The sequence below is a fragment of the Chelonia mydas genome, chromosome 24 (assembly GCF_015237465.2).
Source record: "Chelonia mydas isolate rCheMyd1 chromosome 24, rCheMyd1.pri.v2, whole genome shotgun sequence".
In the NCBI taxonomy this organism is placed as follows: domain Eukaryota; kingdom Metazoa; phylum Chordata; order Testudines; family Cheloniidae; genus Chelonia; species Chelonia mydas.
The window spans coordinates 2,195,262-2,207,064 of record NC_051264.2 but is presented as its reverse complement, the minus strand read 5'-3'; the positions used below and the strand labels follow the sequence as shown (position 1 = coordinate 2,207,064).

Sequence of the window (11,803 nt, the reverse complement as noted above, 5' to 3'; positions counted from 1 at the left end):
CCAACGATGAGAAATCTTTTGGTGGTGGTAAGTCATCTTTCTGCGTTGGAGGTAAACCTGAAACACACAGCAGGGAAAAGAGTCAGCGTAATGCATTAGAGCCAAGAGAATGAAAAGGAAAAAGCTCAGTTCCTATTGTAATGGGGGCTAGAGAGAGAGAGAGACGGAGCCAGGAAATGATCATCTAGCCCCTTAGTTCCCAGCTCCATTTTGCCTCCTATTGCCTCGTCCTAGTCCTCTTGCTCCCCTCTCTCTTAGCCTCCCTCCTACCCAACCCTTCTCAACCCTTCTGAGTCCCTTTCTCTTAAAAAAACTGACTGGAAGAAATAAACGTACAATATAGAGTATTTCTGTCAGACACTCATGGGATTTTTCTTCCCTTATATAAAAGGTTTATACAACGCTTGGCAGGGACAAATGTGTTAAGATTAGCTTGTGAGGATTTTACCTCAGCTTAGAGACCAGTTCTCTCCAGAATCGGAGCATGGCACTTTGGCTTCTGAAGCTTGTGAGTCAGCAATACTTACAAATCAATGAATGGACTATTCTTTTGTCAAAGCAAAATACGAAGAACCAGAAACCTGAGCAGGCAGATATCAGCACTGGTCAACTAAATTTAAGGATCTAAGCTAACTTACGCTACCTGAGGATCTGCGTCTGACATGGCTACTCATGCGCACAAGACCACAGAAACTGCCCTCCTGGATCACACCAGAAGTCCATGTAACGTCAGTCTCTCTGAACTATTGTTGAGCAGCAGCTGTCACAGTATAAAGAAGCACACAGACGTGGTTTCTTATGCAATAAACTGGGGAGGTTTCCTTCTAGCACCCCTTAGTGAAAAGGTGGGTATGAGATTTTTCCAATCGACCTAAGAGATTTGAACACCTAATTCTTAAGGGAAATAAACAGGCACTAGTGTCCCAAACGCCTAGGTACCTGTAAAAATTGCAGCCTTTGCTTCTAAACCATGAATCTACCAATGCCTGCAGCTGACTAACTGCTATTTTAATGGAGAAGCCCCTCTCCGTAGCCAATATTCACAAAGTTACTTGCAAGATTCCGTCCTAAATTAAAACCATCACGTATGTAACATTTCGATAGCTCTAGAGAGTTTGAGAGAAATAGGACTCACCGAGCTCACCGAGGAGGATAAATCAAGGGAAGTGGTTAAAGAGCCCTGAGTGCCGAGCGCTTTTATACAATTTCGCAGACTGCCAGGAGAATCGGAGACAACCTTTAGTTTAAGGTCTTAAATGATTACAAAACAGGCTTTGCTACGCACGTCACTCCTTCATCTGATATAATTGTTTTCAAGATTGTTGTGTTTTCAGCCTCCCATGGCATGACATGCACACAACACCCTTTCGGTTTCAGAGTAGCAGCGGTGTTAGTCTGAATCTGCAAAAAGAAAAGAAGGACTTGTGGCACCTTTGTTAGTCTCTAAGGTGCCACAAAAACACCCTTTAGGTTTCTTTCATCTGAAAGGTTTTATGGGGCACAATTTAACCTGGAATTATTCTAGGGACCTCCATCAGATTTACAGGAAGAATTAATGCAAAGCTTCGTCAGAGCTGTATCTATTGAACAATCTGCTGTCCTGTAAATGAATCCAGTCTGGTCCTTGTGAGCCAAGCCGGTATGTGTTGCGGGCATCGCACAGTTCCTCTTAAAATTCAAAGGAGGGAAGGAACGCTCTCCAAAGCCTGAACCCTCAAGGTTTCTGATCTACTGCCCATTGACGTCAATGACAGCCATTACTCTGGCTGGGTGGGTTTTCTCTCAGGTATCGGACGCAAACTTTCTCAGTGTACTCTCTATGCCATTATCTAAATCATTGATGAAGAAATGGAACAAAACTGGACCCAGAACTCATCCCTGATGGATCATAATCATAATGATCATAATAAGGATCAGTATCATAATCTTCAGTTTACAATTCAAATATCCAGAAGATTGTGATAAGACACTTACGTTTATTCCTGTGGAAAATCCCATTCCTCGCTTCTCTCCATCCGACTGTGAATATAAAGCAGAATCTTAACTCCAACCTCATATTTCCCTCCAAACATTTTCCCATCTCCTCCAGCAACATGGGCCCTGGACCTGTTCCACCTACATTAGCTGAGGTTGCAGTTAAGATTTGAAGAAGCGCTTTGCAATGTTGTGCTAGCTGTCTTGGGCCCAGGGTATTCGAAAGACAAGGTTGGAGAGGTAATATCTTTTGTAGGCGAAAGAGACAAGTTTCCACAGAACGATTCTTCTGCATGGGCTGGAAAACTTACACAAGTTGGTCCAATAAAATATATGACGTTACCTACTTTTTCTTTTGTTAGTGAAATATTTGGAAGCCGAGAAAGTGAAGGGTCTAAGAAAGTTTAGCAACAGTGAGAAGTGGGTAGCAAATGCTATCTAGATTACGGTGCGTTATTTGTAACTTTGCCACTTCCTCTGTCACCTTCACCCCAACGTAACTCTATTTATTTGCACATAAGACAGGAGTGATAACAATCTAGTGGATGTTCTATTTCCCCAGGACACCAGATCTCAAAGCACTTCACAAACATTCATTAAGGTTGTTGATGTCCAAAGTGTTGGATTATTACAATGGTAATAGTTTCTTCCTGGAAGACGCCCTTCGAATGAGCAATAGAGTCACTTTAAAATGCATGTCAAGGTCACTCGTGTCATTCTCCTAATTAAGTCATGATTTGTAGCTCAGAGTTTCGGACTATTTGATTTCCATTGAAAAAAAATGGCATTTCCTTTTCAGATAAAAATTCCTTGTCAAGTTTAAGAGCAGGAGATCAGCTGGCATAAATAAGCACAGCTCCATAGAATTCAGAGATGTTCATGGCATTTGAATCAACATCAAGCATCTTCAACCTTGCCTGGTTAGAGGAAAAAGCCTTTGGGAAGAGAAGTTGTTACACTTTAAAAAACATTCTCATCATGCTAAGAAAGCTTTCTGCAAGCTCCGGGTCTTGCATCATGCCCTAAAGTTGGTCAGACGTTAAATTAATCTAACCTCATAACACAGCCTTGGCCGAGAAGGCCATATCTCCATTTTCCTGAGGCTTTATCAGCTGCATTTTCCTGCATGACAAGAATTGTCTTGGCTCTTGTTGGAGGGAAATCATATTGCTGATGTTGTAAATGTTCCGGGATTGACCTCAAAGCCTTTATAAAATATTGCAATGCTTTTTATCACCCACCCTCACCTCAACGCAAGAGGAACCCAGCTGTAGGCAGCACCATGAGCTTCTGCCATCATGATCATCCTGACCCCACAGCATTGGTGACACAACTAGAGGTAGATTATGAACTGAATTTCTAATCAATGTATGGGGAAATTCACCCCTGCACAGAGGACCAACACAATTTGAAAGATATAATGGGACTTAGAGAGTTCAAAGACCTTATCCTCTCTTTCTTCCAGGGGGAATTTTCAAGTCAGAAGGTCTGAGTCAAAACCCTCCCACGCTAATGTCTCACATTGATTTCAATGGGCATTAGATCTCGAAACTTGGGGTTACAGGTTCTGAACATTGAGATTTCCCCTCCCTCCTAGGAATTACAAGAGCAGTACAATGCCCGCAATACATATCAGCATATCTTAGCAGGACCAAACTGGATTCCTCTGCAGGACAGCAGACTGAGAAACTGATACAGCCCTGAATCTCCTTGACAATCACTCTCATTAGCACTCCTGAGGAGGTCACTAGAATGATACCAGGCACGAACGTGTCCCATAAAACTTTTAAAATGAAAGAAACCCGTGGGCTTGTATGTGCATGTTATACCCCATGGGAGGCTGATAACACAACAATCCTGAACACAGAAGAAAACAATTATATCAATTGCAGGAGTCATGTGCCCAGCAACATATGTTTTGTAACTAATTAGGACCTCGAGCAAAAGGATGTCTCAAATTCTCCAGGCTGTTTAAGAAACTGTATAAAAGTGCTCGCGACTCAGGGTTCTTTAACCACTTCTCTTGACTTCTCCTCCTTGGTGACCTTGGTAAGTCTGATTTGACTCTATCTTTCTATAGCTATCAAGACGTGTTTGTGATGGTTTGATTTAGGACTGAAACTTGCACATAACTCTGTGATTACTGGCTTTATTCAGGGGGTTTCCCACTGGAAAAAATGGTAAGTTATTAAGTTGCAGGCATTGGTGGATTCAGGGTTTAGACGTTAAGGCTGCAATCTTTCAGAGGTACATAGGAATTTCTGGACACGAGGTCCTCTTTATTTTCATTAAGAATAAAGTGTTCAAATGCCTTTGGTAGATTTGAAAAATCTCAGACCCAACTTTTCAGTTCGTGGGGTTAGGAAGAAATTCCCCCAGTTTATTGCCGAACAGACTGCTTCTGTGTGCTGCTGCGTTCTTCTGTGGCAGCTGGTACCCAACATTCTTTCAGACACATTATCCTGATCTGATCCAGCAGAGCAATTTCTATGTTCTTCTGTGCACCAGGAGCATATTAAGATGCAGAGCCACAACTGGTGTAACTCCACTGAACTCAGTTGATCAGTGCTGATTGCTACCGGCTGAGGATCTGGTTCTTACTGTTTTGTTTTCCCAAAAGAATATTGTCCATTCATTCATTTGTAAGTATTACTGACCCACAAGGTTCAGAAGCCAAAGCACCGCGCTCTGATTTTGAAGGGAACTGATCTCTCTGCTGAGGTTAAATCCTCACAAGGAAACTATCCCGAACAAAATTGTCCCTCTCATGCTCCTTAGAAACATTTTGTAAGAAGGAATAAAAATCCCATGCGTGTATGACAGAAATACTCTGTGTTGTACGTTTACTTATTCCAAACAGTGTTCTTAGGAGAAATGGACTGAGAAGTGTTCAAAAAGGTTGGATAAGAGGGAGGCTAAGAGAGAGGGGAGCCAGAGGACTAGAAGGAGAAACTGGGAGGCAATAGGTAGCCAGGACATAAGGGTCTAGGTCACCATTTCTCTACCTCTCTCTATCTCCCTGGCCAGCAATACAGTAGTAACTGAGTTTTGACCCTTATTATTCCACTGGCCCTAGCGCATTGTGTTGACTCTTTTCCCTGCTGTGTGTTTCAGGTCAACCTCCAGCGCAGAAAGATGACTTTCGATGAACTCATGAATGATGAATTGTATTATAACCCCTACTGTTACCAGGGCTGGCGCGGCTATAGAGGCCATTATGGCTGCTATAGGCCCTGGGGTTCCTGGAAGCCATACAGGTATGGGTGGGGCCATCAGTATGGCGGTCACTACCCTTACCAATGGGGCCATGGGTACGGCTATGGAAAGTTCTGGCCATGTTTAGCCGAGGAGCAATAGGCCCGGAACAAGGAACAACCAGGAAACGTCAAGCGAGATACGGAATCACAGCTGGGCTTATGGGCAATGCCGTTCAGAAATCCTGATTGCGCACAACTCCCATGGGAGCTCTGAGTCCTCAGCACCTCCGGAAATCTGCCCAGGATCTTTATTTCCCCACTTACACTTTATGACTTTTTCCTCTATTGTCTTCCAGAACATCTGGTGTGAAAGGCGTCACCTTGTAACGGGTGATTTCTTGGCGACTTTCATGAAACCCTGGAAATAGGTTCTTTTTACGCTGCCTACTGTCTGTCTCTTCCTGTGTACTTCTCCTCTTTTTCACATTAAACTGATTCTGCCTCATAATATCAATCTTTTTGTCTTCCTTTCGGCTCCATTCCCGATTTACTAGCCACTATGGTCCAGATTCAAAAGAGCTACTTACGTGCCTAGCTCCCACTGAAATCAGTGCGAGCCAGGCACCTAAATACCTTTGTGAATCTGGGTCTGTGGGTAACAACTCGCTGCTGGGCAGAGAACCAGTGCCTGTGCATTACTTAAGTCCCACTCAAGCCCTGTCTTGCCAAGAGCATCAGGTCTGGCAAAAGTCTGTATATCATAAGAGAGGTATTAGCCCTCTAGGTCCCCTCTCTTTACCAATTAGGTGTCGGGGATGCCTTCTGATTCACAGCTTCTAGACCTTGCCAGTCCCGGTTCAATCTCGAACAATAGGTGCTTGGTACCCCCAAGATGGGCAATGCCAACACTGAAACCATCCCTCCTATTCCCAAGGGTGTTTAATTAAAAGCCTGTCAGGTTTAAATTTCAGAAATCTTGTGCATCACTGGGCCTTGGTCCTGTGTAAAGGGAAGGGGCAACCTAAGCGCCCCCTTTTGGCCAGATGTGCCACTCTGGGTGAGCCACCTTACCGCACCCTACCTGTGTCAACCCATGCACCTGCACAGTTCAGAACAACGAAGAGACAAAACAAACTAGTCCAAAGAAGTGTGTTTCCCTTAATGAAGCCCCGGGGACAGGAGCCCATGTAATAACAAACCAAATGCCCTTTTTGCCAGATCCATGTTCAGATCCCACTCACTAAAGTCCAGACAAAGTCTCTTGTGCCTGCGCGGGGTAAACTTCCACAGCTGGGAGATCACCGCCTCTTACAGGCTGGTCAGCTCCTCGTGTCCTCTCCCCTATCCAGCTGCTTCTTCCGGATGAACTAGTCACTAGCACAGAGCAGGGAGTCTCCTTATTTGCACACCGTCTGTTCTGTTTGTGGCCTCCAGGCTGACTGCTAAAAGGGGAGTACGCTGCTTCACATACCTCCCTACCTGTGAGTGGACCAGTTGGTGCACTCACCCAATAGCCAGATCTCCTCATCTGTTCGTGAGAAGAAGTCCACCTTCTCACGCTCCTTTTTAGGACGGTGTCCTACCCAGACCCAAAAGAACTGCAATGCCAAGTACCACTGGGTAACACAGGCATTTGAGTCCTTCATCGTCTGGAGCCAACACAGAACTTCACGATCTGTCAGCAGGACAAGTGCCCCTCAGTAGTTAGTCTCCTTATTTCTCACCTGGCATTTCCTTGGGTTTACTCTCACATTGGCCTCTCGTCGCCTGGATTTGAAGGCCCAGACTGGATCTAAATGACCTGACTGGATTGCTCATGCACAGATACAACTCTGGATATCAGTAACTCCAGTGAAGTCAGGAAGGTAGTTTGCCCTTAAAACTTTTCCTGCCAAAGAAAGCTGCAGGGTGTAATGTGTGTATCGTACTCTTACAGTTTCATGTAAATACGTCTGTATTCCCCCACTGTGGCCCCTTCAAGTTTCCGGTTCCCAGGCAACAGTGCTCTTGGGTGGAGGATCTGCCTCTCTCTCTCCCTTCTCACAGGGTGCTTTCAGGCTGCAGGAGCTCCCTGCCTTACCCTCTGATATCCCCAGCAAGCCTGACTACCTAAAGGTGAGCACCTGTAGCCCCTGTGCCTTCTTTTCTCTCTGAGGTCTATGAACAGTGGAGTGCCTTCAGTTACACGTTACCACACAGCTCCTTCGGTGCAAACACCTCTACTCTTACGGTAAAGGCATTTCGGAGAAAGCACAGGAACAACAATAAAAGTTCCTATAAGCATGCTCAAAGCTTACCAGAGGGCACCATCAGCCTCCTGGGGCCCTAGCAGGCCAAAGTCTTTCCTACTCTTCGGCAAGGATTGGGGACCTACTTGGCCAGAAGGTCCTGTATGGTTGTGGATCAGAAAGAAGGCTCTGAGTCAGTTCAAGCCCAGACGTTTTATACCAGAAGCCCTTTCTTCGTTGGTCTTTGGAAAATCCAGCATGAATCAGAGAGAGATGGTACCTCTGTGCGGATGTTTACAAACGTCTGCATTTTACCTTCATCACCCACACACACTCTGTTTTAGTTTCTAGGGAAGCAGTGAGACCCTTCCCGCTGGAGTAAAACACAATCCTACGTACAATCTCTGACCCACAGTGACATGTAAATTTCATACATTCCCGCAAAGTTATTGCATACAATTGCGATATTTCTCACAACTACTAGGTGAGGTTGAGAACAGACTGGAAATCACAAACACGAAGGAAAACAATTATATCAGTTGAAAGAGTAATGTATGCAACAACATTAATTTGCAACTAATAAAGACCTCAGGAACAAAGGGCATCTCAGACCTTCCAGGAGATCTGAGAAACTGTATAAAAGCTCTTTCAACTCAGGGCTGTTTCCCTACTTCTCTTCACCTCTTTTCTTTGCTGAACTGGGTACGTCTGATGTGAATCACTCTCTTTATATCTATTGAGGTGCCACATTAGCGATAGTTTCCATTCAGGAGCAAATCTTGTAGTTTGCATGACTAATACTATCTCAGTTCCTGATGAATCCTCTAATCAGTCCGTCTCTTCCCCCTCTATGCCCACGCAGCTCTTAAACAGAAATTCTTCCAGACCTTAATTCTGGACTCACCAGTCCTCTCTTCATCATAACTGCCCATTCTCCATCCTGGTTTTCATTTCTTCGCTGCCACATCCTCCACTCTTACGTAGAGATTAGAATCAATCTAGAGAGCCATCATTTATGCCAGTGTACTGTGGGCGTACATTTTACAAGATCTGACACTTGACACTCGCTTGCGCTCAGCTTGCATGATCCAGAGCAAAAGCAGATGGGACCCAGAGAATTCAGCTTCAAATGGAGATCGATTTTTAACAATAGTTTTTCTTTAGGAAAACCTAGTCTGTTCTCAGTTACGGGTGTTAGTTGTGACAAATAATGAAACCACATGCAGAATCTTTGGGGAAATGCTTTGTATTAAGATTATCTCTCACTGTGTGTAAAGCAATGTAGGGATGATTGTGTCTGATACACACAAAGAGGAGGGATACCACAGCTCCTGCAGGAACTAAAACAGTAGGGGGTGATTAAGGTAAATCATTGAGGAATGGAAACCCTTCCAGAGAGGTACTACCCCCTGGCAACCTGGCATATGGTTGTGCAGCCTTCAATCCCTGGGTGAGAAGGGAGCCTGATGCGGGTCTCCAACCAAGAACGCTGACAACCGGGAGCTGAGGGAATCACACAGGGGGCTACAGTTGCATTTACACGGAAACTGTGATCGTGTGATATTCACGTTACATCCACATACAAATCAGTACTCATGTGCCTCTCTCTCGCCGATTGCAATACAAGTTATGTACCTCATTAGTTCTCTGACTCTCTGCCACAGTGGTTGGTAAATAAGAAATGGAGCAGAAAGGAAAACCAAAAGGCTGGTAATATGATGCAGAAGGACTTTAATGTGAATTAGAAGAGAAGGACATAGCAAGAGACACAAGGAATGCAGAGCAGAAAGACTATATTTCTAGGGTTTCAAGAAGGTCTACAAGAAATCACTGGCTCCACGGTGATGCATTTCATACCAGATGTTCTTCTTTCTTCATTGGAGCTGTAGCGTTAAGAGTAAAGTCCTGTTTCCAGCATTTTTATTCCAGTCAGCATCAAATGAGACAAAGCAGAATGGGAGCAGAGCACTACGCTCTTTCTCTGTGAGTCATCTTCCGTAGCAAAGTTAAAGGCAGAGACAAATGGCCCATACTCAGGAAGAGGCCAGAACACCCAGGGCCTAATTCTCACTGACACTAAGATCCCTTTACGTTGCTCTGTGAGGAGCCTGCTCGTGAGTGTAAATGTTATTTGTGCCAACTTTAAGGTCCCTGCCTCAGTGACACTGCCAGAGTGGCCTAAAGGGGCCTTCATGGATTGGGAGTCAGGCCTTTAGAGAGTTCTAGAAGAAGCCGTTAGAATAACAGGTGGGGAGGGATAGCTCAGTGGTTTGAGCATTGGCCTGCTAAACCCAGGGTTGTGAGTTCAATCCTTGGGGCCATTTAGGGATCTGGGGCAAAAAAAAAATTGGGGAAGTGTGCCTGCTTTGAGCAGGGGGTCAGACTAGATGATCTCCAGAGGTCCCTTCCAACTCTCATACTCTAATAGGAGGCATTAGCGGAAACAGTCATAAAGGGAAATACAGCTACTAGGTAGGTTTCCTGAGGCACTGAGCAATCACAGCTCCCATGGCAGTGGTGGTTGCTCAGCATTTCTGAAAGCCATTGCCCATAAGCTGATCGGTGAATCGTATCTTGCTTTTCGTTTCCTGGTTGTTCCTTGTTCCGGGTCTATTGTTCCTCAGCGAAACATGGCCAGCATCGTCCATAGCCGTACCCACTGCCCCATCGGTAAGGGTAAGAGTAGCAGGAATCGTAATTAGGGCACCATCCATAACTGTATGGCCTATAGTAACCCCATGGCCGATAGCAGTCATAATGGCCCCTATAACCGCCCCAGCCCCCATTCCAACAGGGGTCACAGCCCCAGTGATGAGAAATCTTTTGGTGGTGGTAAGTCATCTTTCTGCGTTGGAGGTAAACCTGAAACACACAGCAGGGAAAAGAGTCAGCATAATGCATTAGAGCCAAGAGAATGAAAAGGAAAAAGCTCGGTTCCTATTGTAACGGGGGCTACAGAGAGAGAGACGGAGCCGGGAAATTATAATCTAGCCCCTCAGTTCTCAGCTCCATTTTGCCTCCTATTGCCTCGTCCTAGTCCTCTTGCTCCCCTCTCTCTTAGCCTCCCTCCTAACCAACCCTTCTCAACCCTTCTGAGACCCTTTCTCTTAAAAACAGTGACTGGAACAAATAAATGTACAATACAGCTTCTTCCAATAAACTTAATTCCTAATGTAAATAATGTCCCAAGTGCCTATTCACCAATGAAAATTGCAGCTTTTTTTTCAAAACCATGACTCCACCAGTGCCTTCAACTGCATAACTCCTATTTTAATGGAAAAGTTTTATGCAAGATTCAGTCCTTATTTAAAACTATCACTAACATTTCAACAGCTCTAGAGAGATTGAAACAAATGGGACTTACCAAGCTGACCAAAAAGGTTAAGTCAAGAGAAGCAGTTAAAGAACCCTGAGTCGCAAGGGCTTTTATACAAGTTCTCAGATTGCCTGGAGAATATGAGACACCGTGTAGCTTGATTTCTGAATTGGTTACAAAACATGCTTTGCTACACACGTCAGTCTTTCAGTTGACATAATTGTTTTCAGGCTTATTGCATTTTCAGCCTCACATGGTATGTCAGACACAAAACACCTTATAAATTTCTTTCGTCTCAAAAGTTTATGGGACACAATCTTCACTGGAATCATGCTAATGAGCTCTGTCAGATTTACAATAAGAATGAACCTAAAGGTTAGTTTGAGCTGTATCTGTTGCACAATATACTGTCATGGAAAGGAATCCAGGTGTGTCCTTGTGAGCCATGCTGCTATATGTTGGGGGCATTGCAGAGTTCTTCCTGAAATTTCTAGGAGGGAAGGACCACTGTATATAGCCTGGACCCCCAAGTTTTCTGATCTACTGTCCATTGAAGTCAATGGGAGTCATTACTCTGGGTGAGTTTTGTCTCAGGCCCCATGACTTAAAATTTGCCCTTATGTTGCTTAGAAATTCAGTTCCTAAACACTTTCACCAACGCTGCAGGATCAGGGTGATCATCATGCAGAAGCTCAGTGTGTTGCCTATTGTGGGGTTGCTCTGGGGTTGAGATGAGGGATGGCAGTGGGTGAAAACAAGCAGTGCAATATTTTATAAAGGCTTTGAGATAAACCCTGGAATATTTACGGCATCAGGAACATGATCTCCATCCAACAGCAGCCAAGACAAATTGCGGTCTTGCAAGAAAATACAGCTGATAAATCCCAGAAAAAAACACAGAAAAGATGGAGATGTGGCTTTCTTGAACAAGGCCATGGGCTAAGCTTAGATTGACTGAAAACCTGACGAGCCTTAGGGCATGCTGCAAGCCCCTGAGTTTGCAGAATGCTTGTTTACCTTGCTGAGAATTATTTTCAAAGTGGAACACAAAAGCCATATATTGTTTCCTCTAACCAGGCAAGAGTGAA

The 11,803-nt window shown here is 44.5% G+C and overlaps 1 long non-coding RNA gene across 1 annotated transcript; it reads left to right on the top strand.

Moving 5' to 3' along the window:
- Positions 1–3,946: 3,946 nt before the first annotated feature.
- On the top strand, positions 3,947–5,679 carry LOC119564146. The gene is made up of 2 exons (XR_005223011.2): positions 3,947–4,023; positions 5,089–5,679. It is a non-coding gene; the product is annotated as an uncharacterized LOC119564146 (long non-coding RNA).
- The last annotated feature ends 6,124 nt before the right edge of the window (positions 5,680–11,803 follow it).